The sequence below is a fragment of the Uranotaenia lowii genome, chromosome 3 (assembly GCF_029784155.1).
Source record: "Uranotaenia lowii strain MFRU-FL chromosome 3, ASM2978415v1, whole genome shotgun sequence".
In the NCBI taxonomy this organism is placed as follows: domain Eukaryota; kingdom Metazoa; phylum Arthropoda; class Insecta; order Diptera; family Culicidae; genus Uranotaenia; species Uranotaenia lowii.
The window spans coordinates 51,199,672-51,213,335 of record NC_073693.1 but is presented as its reverse complement, the minus strand read 5'-3'; positions in this window follow the sequence as shown (position 1 = coordinate 51,213,335).

Sequence of the window (13,664 nt, the reverse complement as noted above, 5' to 3'; positions counted from 1 at the left end):
CCCTCACAATTGATCGACCGCCTACTGAAATGGCTCGGAAAGCATTTCCCTGCTATAGTAAACACGTTTACAACAATCTTCCTGGAACTCTCAGGGAAGAAACGAACGTCAAGAAATTTAAAACAAAGCTGAAGCAATACATAAGAACCAAGATAGAAAGTTACTTTAACTAATTAGCTCTTATGTTGAAGTACCCGATAACTGTGAGCCATAGCCGATAAACGCTTCCTTCAAAGAGATTTATCTCACTGGAAGCAATGTGAAATACGCACTTCCCATCATTCACATGTCCAGAATTGCCAACACCTACCCTACAAGCTGTTTTTATAAGCTTTACAATGTTTTTATTTCTTTTTCGTTTCCGCCCAACCACCACCGCCTCTAACCACCGCCAACCACCACCAACCGCCACCACCCGCCAATCGCCATCACCCCCGCCCATCCACAATTTAAAGAAAAAATGAATGAAAAGTGAAATGTGTTGCTATACAAACGAAAGTCATGTACAATATTGTAAAACAAAAAAAAACGAAAAAATCAAAAAAAAAAATTAATAAAGAATGATGAGGAGGTTTTGCGCCCACTGGAGAAGAGCCTCAGCAAGAGGAGCACTCCCGCGGGCTTTTCCCTGCTCAAAAAGAAAAAAAAACTACTTAAACGTTAAGGGGGGTTCAACTGTAATCGAAAACCGAGATGTATGTATTCAATCAAATCCTGCCTATTTTTTGGAGTAGATGTGACTAATATGACAATTATGCACTTTCATTAAAATATTCTTGTACTATTCAAAAGCGAAAATTGAAAAGAGTTGGATTATTCGAAGAAATGTCAGAATTTAGATCACCAAGAGGTGACCAAGATATTCATCAAAATTGCTTTATTTTAAAGCTAGCTCTATGTAGATTGAAGGAAAAAAATTTATATAAGCAGAAATCTTTAGGGTTCAAAAAATTTGACCGGCGGGCCGAATTAATTATGGTTATCAAAGACCCCCGAATTTATGCAAAAGTTTTATCTTTTGATGTACATTAAGAGCCCACAGGCGGATCCATAATGCGAAATCTGCTTCAAAGCTTCAAATAAGGAAATTTTGGTGAAAATCTCAGACACCCATGATAAAAATGTTATGCTGACAAACCACAAAAAAAAGATAAAACCTCAAGGAATATTTAAAGAAGGTAGTGCCAAGGCAGCCCTGCTCTAATATTGGTATTGGTCGAGACTTCACAATCTTGAAAAATCTGTTAATTTACTGAGATATTTATGTTTTTCGTTGATGATTCGAAGAATCTGCTGGAAATTTCCCACTTTGAAAACATGTTATTGTAGAAGGATTCTTGCCCTTCAAGATCGGCACAAAAAAAGTTGCATTTTCAAATATTTTTTCTATAAAATAGACCATCGAAGTTAGAAAAAAGATGGATTTTCCCCACTGAAATTGGCAAAACTTTGAAATTATTTCAAAGTCTTCCATGAAAATGTTCAAGTCAGTGCAATTTAAGTACCTCATTACAATAAATTGATCACAACACAAATTTTTACACAAAACAACAATCTTCTATTGACATTTCAATAAACTGATTAAACAATCATTTATTGATGTTAATTGTTCTACATAAGAATTGTATATGGTAAACCAGTTGAATAAAAATCGTGACAGTCAGTTGAACGCTCAATATCTACCAGCTAGCCTTTTAGAAGTTGATTTTTTCTTCATTTTTGTACGTTTTAGTTTCAAAGCGACATTGCATTTATTAATAAAATAAGAAAAAAAACATAATGCAATCTTAAAATGACCAAAAAACTTCATAACATAGTGAAAGAGAGCCCTTACAACATAATCAACATGAAATTAGAACTCATTTTCGTGATTTTCTTTGAAATTCCTACCATTCTCAAATAAATTTCCGATACAATCGTTTTTGCGACGTCACAAAAAATCCAATATGGCTCTCGGCACTACCTTATTTAAATATTCCTTGATAAAACCTTCCATTTCAATACGAGTTTTTCTTATTGACGCGAAAATTTTCTTTACAAATTCTTATTTGATATTTGTGCTCATTTTATTTGTGTACGAGGCATTTAAGTATATTATCTGAATTTTGGCATATTGAAAACTTTTTACATACTCATGACCTTTTTCGCGCTCACTATTTATAACGGGTAAAAACGCATGTTTATGAAAACAAAATGCTAAAGTCATTTGTTGACAGCTGTAGGGGAGGAGCGGGCTATATGCGCCTATTAAGCAGAACACTGATTTAATCAAATATCACATCGAATATGTGTACAAAACCTATATACACGTGTGCAGGCATCTGTTTTCTATACATTGGAGTAATTTTTATGTTTAAATTTCCTTAGGTTTTCGAGAAAACGATTTTATTATAACTGTTGTCTAAAATGCCGAACCTCAAACCGTGCGGGCTAAATGCGCCTATTTATGTTTTGAGCAAAATTTCTGTTTTTTGGGCAATATTTCCATATAATTTCATTGAAACTGCTAGAATGTAATAATTTCCGTACGACAAAGCTGAAGTTTTATAAAAATCTATGTATATTATAATTTTATGGAATAAAACAAAAGTTAGGGTTGCCATACTATGGAGGCAGTTCATCCATAAGATAAACTTTATCAAATCTGTTTTTAGATCTTCGATTCTCTCTTAAGATGTTATTCAGAGCTTAGATTTTAAGTTTCAATGATAAAAATCATTTATTTATTCTATTTAACCTGTTATTCTAGGATGGAGGCATTTTACAAACATGATGGGGGCATACAAAAACACTCTATTATTCCATTATATAATCATTATTAAACCTCCACAAAAGCTGAAATAAGTTTAATTTCTAAAGTTCATTTGAGTAAGAAACAAAAACCATCCATTTTGTTTTAAGCTTCTTTACGGATAATTTTTAAAAGTCGAAATATTACATCAAAATGTATCTAAACCTTGTATGATTTTTTAAATTTTTTTGAGTTTGTAAATTCATAAAATTCTTTCTTGCCTTATGTTCTAAGCGTATCACCCTCAAAATGCATTGGTCAGATAAGCTGTCTAGTCAGCCATTTCATCAAACAGCCGTATGGTCATTTAACCCGATAGGCCCATTTAGGAAACCTTTCCCCTATTCCTCTCGTAGTTTTCACATAAGATGTTAAACAACTTCATAAAATGGAAGATCAATCAAGATTTTCTGATCAAATGTCTTTAAAAATAAGAGTACATTTGAAAAAAAAAAATCACAAAAAGAAGAGCACTCCCGTTTTTCTATTAAAAAACAGTACACGCTTATAAAATTATAACTACAAATATATTATAAAATATTGCCATCCAATTTCTTAGGCGCATGCACTATTCCCCTTAATTTTTTTTCTTAAAACTTTACCATTTGATAGGGTTTCTAGCCTTTTGTCCTAGACTGGCTTACTCTTAGAGAATGTCCCTATTTTTTAAAAATAAAACATTTTTATCAAAATACAACAAAATCAACACCAGAACAATTCATGAACTAAGAAAAAAGTTTAACTCTCACGTTTATCAATCTGCTGCTTCTTAACGCTTTGATGTCAACAGGAAGGGTGGCTGTTAGCGAGCCTTTGAAATAATAGATATTTAAAGATTTTGAAATTAAATTTGAAATTTCCAAAAGCAATCCAAGTTTATCCTAATTTAAAACTCAACTTAAAGGTTTTTAAACGTAGAAAAGAGTTTTGGGATATTACAACTTTTGACATAGTTATTGATGATTATGTAGAAAAATTTCATGTTGATCAAAGTTACCCCGGTGATCAATGTAACTCCGTTTTACGGTACAAATGTTAATCCAAAATTGCTTAAGAACCGATCCAGATGACCAATCAATTAAGACCAAGGTTGCCAAAAAAAAAATCTAACATTCTGTGATTTAACCAAGAAGTTCATGGATGGTTTTCTGTTATGGAAAAAGTATTAACTTGATTGAAAAGTCATTACATATTTGGTCTTTTTAACATATCACTATGATAAATCATTTAAAATAAATAATCTAATCATGATCTACCAAATAAAGGAAAAATCATAGTTTAAATTGACAAACAAATTATGATTCTTGAAATACGTACAAAATTTAGAAATTCTGAGAAATCTGTGAATATTTTCTGAGTTCTGTGTTCTGTGACACAGATTCTGTGATGAAAATTTGCTTAAAATTTCAGAAACCCGAATCAATGCTAAAATGAGCCGGTGGTATTTTGCTTATAACTAAAGGTATCTTTATAGGCCCAAAGTCATAACAACGGTACCCACAACAAATCTTAGAAGAACGCAAACATCACACAAATTTGGGTGATAGAAATTCAAAATCCTATCTTCCACTTATTCCCTGAAAACTGAAAGAAAAAATTGTCCAGTTGTGGAAAAAATTATAATAATAAATGCGATTTAAGCTTTTCATACACGATCTGTGGCAAATTGGTTATTTTAAGAAACAAAGGTAGGAGGGTGCTTTTAAAGTCCAGTTAATCAAATCAAACACAAAGTGAAAAAAATTTCCAGCAGTTGGACGTTTCTTGCTCCAGTAAACTATCTGTCGAGCAGAAAAGATTTTTCAACCAGCCACGCAACACGAAAAAGGCTTACCAAATGTCTTCGTCAGGAGGCGAACAATCTTAAATTAGACCAAAGACGACGACAAACGAACGGCTGAACATGAGTTTTCCAAATGATCCCATTTTTCGGGGGAAAGCTGGAGCGATTCTTACATAACCACACAATCAACTGCTTCTGTCTTTGGCCCATGGGGAGGCAAGCAGTCACTCAATTGAATGGTGGATAACTATTTCCTGGATCATATTGCTTTCGGGTTTCCAGATTTGTCCCCTGTTAAAGAAAAAAAAACACGTAAAATGTTACTAAGTCTGTTTGCTTTAAATAACTGACGGGATGTTACAAAAAAATTGGAATAAATTTTTTGGTCACCCGGAATAGTTGAAGGAAACATTCCCCAAAAATCAGTTGACGTAACGTGGCGACCGTGAGAAACGGGTAGTGGGAGTGTTTGGGCCATCATTAATGGTTGGTTGAATCCTTTATCAGGTCTTTTCGTCTTCGGGTAGATTGCACTTTCGGCTGGCACCTCGTCTACTTACATAAATAGCACACATCCAGCCAGTGTCTTTATGCTTTCCGGTATCGCAGCCCAGGATCGAATTTTATGTGTGGGTTGCGGCCGGGGGCGAGGATTGTCACACTCTCCGAAGAGAAAAGCTCGGTTAGAAGGATAGATAATGTTCATTAAAATAATATGTCAGCTTGGCTGCAACATGAAACACCCGAAGAGAAAGATTGAATGGGGAAACAAAAACCCTCTAGGAAGAAAGCAACTAAATATAGAAGGTACGATTCCGGAAGTGAGGGATGAAAACCCAGAGAGGATCTTTAAGCGCCAGAGCCAAAACTTCGGTGGGGAACACAGACGATGACGAGGTCTTAAAGTGACGGAAATTGTCTTACGACGAGATTGAGGGTTGATGAGCAAGCACTTTTCTTTTGATATTTTCCCTATGTCCCATTTATAGCCATGGTGTCTCCCTTTTTGTTTCTTTCTTATTTCTTAAAGTTTGAAACACTCCTGCACTCTGCTTGACATGAGTCAGATCATGCGGGAATCGGCAACAGAACCTGCTGTAGATCAAACTTCCTCCCCCGGAAGAATTGTGCTGTTTAAGTTTCGTGAGACCTGTCTGTCTGAGTTTTGAAAATTGCTTCCGGATTTGAAATGGTTCTACGTTTTTTTGGAAAAATTGATTTTTTTTCATAGAGTTCTTAATATCGATTATTGTTATGATACATAAAATACTCGATTATAAGTATCATTCTGTATGCACAATTTTCTTATGTCATCAATCACCCATATAGCACAGTTAAATTGCTTGCTTCCAGAAGCAAAAAAAAGCCCAACCTGTTACAATTATTGCTAATTAACGATGCATTAAAGTGACAGTATCTGTTTGCCTAAGTGAAAGATCTTATCGGCTCGTTCTAGCCTGTTCTGTGAGTCGCAGCAAAGTCCTGTCTCTAGAACCTGTTAACCCGAACCCTGTTAGTTAGTTGCAATGAAATACAGGGTCAAAAAAAAGGAACCACCTTATCGGCCGGGATCTCAAAATCGATACCCATTCTCATTAGCGGTGTCATAACAGAAGGTAGTGCGACCAACGATAGATAGGAGGAACACACTATCGCTCTAACTCTCTAACAAAAAGGTGCCACCATTCATAGGATCAGCGTGACTGGTAGGAATCGATGGCCACACCCCTTTGGATTGTAAGGTAGAGGGAATCAATATCCTTCCGAACTGCTCCCATATAGTTTTTTTTCTACCCTTTCCCGTTGATGAGGGTGTAGGTGGATAGTTATCCAAACGCATCGTCATTGCTTATCAGTTGAATCAATCGATAGAGTTTGGATGGGTTTTTGTGGGGTTTTCTATTGATTCGAAACTCGTCTAGTTTAGATTCGAAATTAATGTTTAGAACGACTACAAAATGAATCATCATACGTTTGTTCGTATTTTTATGAACCCGAGTTTCTAAGAATAAATAAAATAAATATAGCATGTAAACAAGGTTTTTTTTTTTGTGAAAATTACAACTTCATCTCTAAAGAAAATATTTACTATGCAATAAAAGGTATTGTTGAGTAAAATCATCTGCACACCGTAAAACGGGGTAAGATTGATCACTTTTTTTTTTCAATATTTATCGATTATTTTTTCTGTTTAGGGGAATGTGACATGCTTTATATTTTTAAAACCAGGACTGGACTCCTATGAACGTAAAACATGGTTGCAGAAATTTATTTGACTACTTTAAATTTGATTTGAAAATCAATTTCGCCTTTGTTTAGAATTTGATGCTTTGGGGTTACATTAACGGTTTTAACCAGTTTTCTTGATTTCTTAATAATATTTACAAATACTAGTAATTGATAAACTAAGGCAGTTCGCAACAAACTCAACTGATATAAAAATAATCATGAAACTCTCCTAAATTGAACACAACACTTTCGGTTGGTCAAAGATACTAAATTTGTTACTTTTGGTCCAGTGAATTTTGAAATATACAATGCTGAATTTCAGTGTTTCTAGGTTTAGATTTCTTCGTGGCCCAAAAAAAAAACAATATCGCGGTCCTCAAAGTGTTAAGGCCGAGCAACAATTAAAATCTATACATGCACAGTGATGTTGCATAAATTAAGGGGCTAGACTATTTAACATTACTTATAAAATTTAAACTATAAAAAAATTCCCATCATTCAATGCTTCAAAATTTACTATTTGATAGGGTTTCTAGCCTTTTTTCCTAGACTGGCTAACTCTTGGAAAACGTCCATATTTTTTAAATATAAAAAATTAACTTCAAAATACAACAAAAACTAGACATAAACTATAAATTTACTGAATAAAAAAGTTGAACTGTCACATAAATCAATCTGCTGCTTCTAAACGCATTGATTTCATCAGAAAAGGTGTTTGTTTGCGAGCCTTCAAAAAAATTGATATTTCAAGATTTTAAAATAACATTTTTACTTATCTACATTTTAAATTTTCAAAAACATTTCAAGTTTTTCCCATCTTGAAACTCAATTTAAAGGTTTTAAAACTATATTGTGTTGTGAGCCTACTTGCACAGAAAAAAACTATGACTATTACGTGTCACTGAATACTGCAACCTTTAAAATAAATCACCTGCAATTAACAAAACCTGTAATTTTTAGTTGTTTTCCTTGAAAGTTAACGAGGATTCATTTATTATTACAGCAAATGTCCTGTTAAAAAGTTGTACACTAAAAATTAAATGTCACGTAATCATGTTTTCGACCTGTAAAATTACGGTAAATGTCCCGCTCCTTTTTGTTTTGCATTTGCGTAATTTTTTAATTCAACCACGGTAAACCACCGTGGTTTAATTAAAAGGAATCTTTCGATTGCATTGATTCGGTTTTAAAATTTAGAAAAAAAGTTTAGCCCAAGATAAAATTAATTTAATTTCAGATCAATGAAGAATTGAAAAAGCTCACAGATTTATTTTGGAAGCCTACATGTTTTTATTTTAGACTACCTTCCAAATACATAAAGTCATAGAAAATTTAAACATTTTTAGTTAAAGAGCTTTAACTTAGTTTATTTCATACTTTTGTATTGTTTACTCCAATATTTAAGGATCATTTTAAACCGAACGATTAGTGATAGATAATTGAAAGAAAATATATTAGTTTACCTCTCAGTTATTTTATGACCGTATAAAAAAAGAAGGTAGCTTGACTTCAGGAACGCGAAACTGTTCTTAGATTTTTTAATCATGTTCAATTTATAGGAGAGTGTGAGATATTTTTGGCCAAAATTTGGCCATCATTTGGCTAACAAATTTTTTTTTAAAGTATATGTATTTCTCCGTGTTTTAACTGTTTAAAAACAAGTGTTTTTTTTTTAGAATACTGTGAAGTATTGTGGTCCACCAAACTTAATAATAACCAAATAACATGCAAAGGGGAGGCAGTTGGAGACCTGAAGAAGGTGGACTTAATTTTATAGATCCTGAGAGTAAAGCTAAAGCTCTGTTTATCCGCAATATGAAATGAAAATTAGGATGAGGTTATCCTTCTTAACCTAAGATAATTTGAAATTTTACCGAGGAATGAAAAAGCTTGGAGAAGAAGCGATATTAAAAAAAACCTACTTTTCATTAACAAATGTTTTGGTATTTATTTGGTATATATTGGTATTTCATTGATTCAAAGAAGACAATTCCAAAAATTGAAGAAAATTAACCACTGATAAATTGGGAAACAATTTGGGAAATTTTTTTTTTTTTCATATGTGATGAAAGAAATTAGAGAAACATGAACTATCAAAGAACGAAAGAACATAAGCCGTAAATATCATGAAAATTCCGAAAAAGATACAACGGCTCACCGACAGGACTTGAACCTGCAATCTCCGCTTCGGTACAACGGCGCGTTAGCCAATTCCACCACGGTGAACGTGATGGAACCGGCGAACACGAGCAATCGAGCTCTGCCGATCAACTGCTGGACCTTCTATCGAAACACCATGTATATCCCGCATGTGATCTTTCCCTCTATTGATCTCTCTTGTTTCTCTTTGGAGATTGCAGGTTCAAGTCCTGTCGGTGAGCCGTTGTATCTTTTTCGAAATTTTCATGATATTTACGGCTTATGTTCTTTCGTTCTTTGATAGTTCATGTTTCTCTAATTTCTTTCATCACATATGAAAATGTGATCATTTTAAGGTACAAAGATGTACCAAGCGATTTCATAACATCAGTATTGATTGGGAAAATTTAAATAGCAACTTCTAAGCAGCTGAAGATAGATCGCGATTATTTCTGTAAGTTAATGATTTGTTGCCAATCAATGAAAAATTACTTTTTTATAACATAGGTCACCTAGAAAACTGTAATTGTGAAATTTGCTCAGAGCCGGTTACGAATCTACATCGCATCAAACAATGCACAAATGCCAAACCTTTTTGGAAGTGGATAGAAAAAAAATAAAATATCTGTACAATCTCTTAAAGATATTCTTTCGTGGAAAATACAGCCAAAAAACCAATGTCAGAAAACTGTGCTATGGTTAGTCGTTAGGGAAATGAGTTTTAAGTAGGAAATTTTAACATTAAAAAAAACGTCTGAACGAATACAAACAGACTGATAGGGTTGTGTTGAAGATACATTATGGAAGATATGTAAACCTTTGTAACTAATTTGTATGTTTCTGAATAAATAACTTTGTTTTAATAAAAAAGGGTGGATTGTTCGAAATTGAAGCTTAGCGAAAAATAACAATGCTTCTAAAATGCACAATGAATTAGAAAATTTATTTTCAACACCATATTTTTATTGAAGATGATCTACACCAGGGGTGGCCAAGATTTTCAACAAGCGGACCAAGTATTAGTACTGAGACTTGCTTGCGGGCCACGCAACAAAATATTCTATAGTATTAAATGCAAAAGAATTTCAGTGGGTTATTTTAAGTATAAATCTAGCCAAGATTTTCGAAATTCAGTACAGATTTTTTTCCAGTTCTTTTTTATTTGATCAACACAAAAATTTCGAAGTGTTTAGTTTACTTTCAACGAGCTAATAGACAAGATTATACCTTCCAATTCAGACTCAATACATGGAATATGAATAGAATTAAATTTCCTCGACAATACTTTACACACATTGCGTTTTTAGAGATATTTTACTTTCTGGGCTCATTTCATCGATAAGGATCACTCTGAATAACGGGATTGTTGAAAACAAAATATTCTTCCTAAGCTTCCCGCATTTCAGATGAAACTTTTTTACGCTCTTTAATTATAATAATTTAAAAAAAAAACAATATTCAAATTGCTCTTCGGTGTTATGTTCGTTAGAGTGTCTATTTCTCGGCCATTTTAGCGTTTCCGAGAATCGGGAAATCTGACGATCAAACATCTGATTCATCAAACATCTTAAATATTCAGATAACTTTCCATTTGTTTAACAATGTGCCATTTCTTTGCTTATGATTTTGCTACTGTAAACAGTATCCGAACGGAAGTTCTAAATGATGAGTGTTGCCAAATACAACATTTAGATTCTTTCCGTAGCGTTTCGTTTTTGGTTTGATAGATTCTTTGGCGTTTTTCATTATCACACTAAGTTTTCGATAGGAAAAACATGTTTTTATGAAATTCCTTGTGTTAACCAGATTTAAGAAAAATAATATTTAAGTCTAAGCCATCAAGGTCATTGATCACACTGACATGACACTTAGAACACAAATTCAACCATTTTCAGGCTATTATTTGTCAAAGTTTGTAGGTTTGCAAAACCGACGGAAAAATGAACCTGTTTATCCCGATTTTATCGTACAAATTGCCTTTTTTAAGTTGGGATAGCATTTCTGAAATCGATCGGTGCGCATTCTGGGATCGATATTGCGTACTGTTTGAAAAACTATTCAACAAACGAAATCAAGTGTCCAGTCAGTATGGTCAGTAATCATTTTCCTTGCTCTATATGATTCATTTTTCCAATTTAGATCGTGTAAATTTGTAGTAATTTAGAACATTTAACTGGCACCGGGAGTTCCCGGGATTTTTTAAGCGTTTGCCGGGATTCGGGAATTCCCGAATTTTTCTAACTCTCGGGGGTTTACGGTCGTAATTTATAAGCATATCTCCCTGACACCTTCCAAACTCTTCAAAATTATACTAGTTTCCGCTTGAAGACTTTCAACGCTCCCAGATTAGTGGAGGCCACTAAATTACAAATATTTATTGCAAAATACGTGATTGCAAAGTACATACAATATGTAAAATGTTGTAAAAATTGAAGAATATAAAAATGTTTCTTATAGTATATAGCTTGATATAGCAGGTTTTTTTTTTAATTTTCAAAGATGGTTCTTAACACTCGTCGCTCGAATACTCCGAGTGTACGCAGGTCCTCCTCGAGCAATATCCATGTCTCGTGCCCGTAGAGAACAACCGGTCTAATGAGCGTCATATACAGGTTACACTTCGTGCGAGGGCTAAGTCTTCTCGACCGAAGTTGCTTGTGGAGTCCATAGTAGGCACGACTTCCTCTGATAATTCGCCTCCGGATCTCACGGCTGGTGTCATTGTCTGCGGTCACCAGTGAGCCGAGATAGACAAAGTCTTCGAAATATTCAATTCTGAAAATATCTTCGAGATCCACAAAAAGACAGACCATGGTTTGGCCACCCATGATTTACACATTAATTTGATTAAAACAATTGATTGTACTGATAAAATTCAAATTTCATAATCAAATTTTAAAACTATTATTAAAATAAAAAAATCAAATAAATACACAAATTTCAAATCAATGTCTTTTATTCAATATTTAAAATCATGTTTCTTTTCCTTTGTTATAAATTTGCGAGAAAAAGAATCTTGAGGTTTACAAGTTTAAAAACCAAATTTCAGGCACCCTTGGAAATATATGAAGAACTATCTTGAATCAAAGCAATTATAAGATTAAGAGGAATCTTTCGATTGCTTTGATTAAATAGAATCAATAAACCAAGTAGGCTCACAGCACATATAAGAATGAAGTATAAAAAAAATTAAACTTCTGAATAGATCTAAAATTAAAAAAATCGGTTTTTAAAAATCAGGCAAAGAAATGATATACATCGAAAATACAAAAGTACGTGAAAGAAATAAAATTAGAATTTTCATATTCTAAGAATCATAAAAATAAAAACAGTTGTTCAAATATAAATAAAAAAATAAAATAAATGAGCAGAAATTAACATCAGCACATTAAAAGTCAGAAATTAATTATTAAATACTGAAGATAGCAATATTTTTCATGAATATTTTTCATGAAGAGTTATGTAACTAAGTTAGTTTGAATTTTAATTTCAATGTTTCGGATCAATTCCATTTTTATTGAAGATTGTTTGATTTTTTTAAAATTTTATCCAAAGGGAAAAATAAAATAAATATTAGATGATGTAAATAGTAAATATCCTCTAATAAAATGTCTGGATCATGGGTAGCCAAACCATGACTCGTGGGCCACATTTGGCCCGCAACCAACTTTTTTTGGTCTGCGAAGATCTTTTTGGAAAAACCATGTTCTAAGATTTTAACGTTTCTCTTGGCCTGCATATATCATTTGGATATATCTGAATCTGCACTAACTAAATTCAAGGCGAAGATTTGAAAATCTCTTTGAGTTGATATAAACCAAAGGCATAAAAGTGTGTAAAAACTAATTTCGATGTAATACGCTTTCAAATTGTTCGTTTGGCCATTTTCCATACATTCGGGAACAATCATATTCGAGCTAATGAAAACGAGATTTACAAGGTGTCTCTTTGATTTGCAGTTTTTTGTATCTTACTCAGGCAGGTAACTGAATTAAAAAAAATATTTATATAAAAAAAATTGGTGATTGTTCGAAAAATATTTTAACAGTGTTCGAAAAGGATGGTTAAACCAGTCAAAAGTGTGTAGGTGATATCATTAAGCCAATCCGTCATACTGGGTAAAGTTTTATGCGGCATCGAAAAATGTTAAAATTTGTGCATTTATTGATGGATTTTTTGAAAATTTTGTATGACAATCAAAAACTTCAAAAAACTATCTCACGATGTGAGAAGCCATGTCATCATCATTGTGTAATCTTGAAATGATAACTTTATTACATCAAATAAAAAAAATAGGATAAGTCGGTATTTGAATTCTTTAACGAGAATGTCATCTTGATATTTTCAAAACTTAACTCATTTTTTAGGTTGAATCTGAATTTTGAATAAAAGTTCCTTATCTGAATTATAAACCTGAATTCGAAATTTTAATATTGATTCTATATCTGAACTTCAATATGATTTCTAAATTGTACAAAAAAAAAAAACGTTTTCTGTATCGAGGTTGCAGGTCAGAAATTTAAATATGAGCCAAGAAGTAAAATTTGTTTCAGGGCCTAGAATCATGATTCTTCAATTAAGATTCTCATGTTTTAGGTTTGATTCTGAATTCATTGTTTAATTTTTTTTTGTAATCTGACTTGTAAATACAATTATAAATTTAGTTCGAATAATCCACATGATTCTGAGTTTTTTTTTTGTTGCTTTCTGAATCGCCAATCA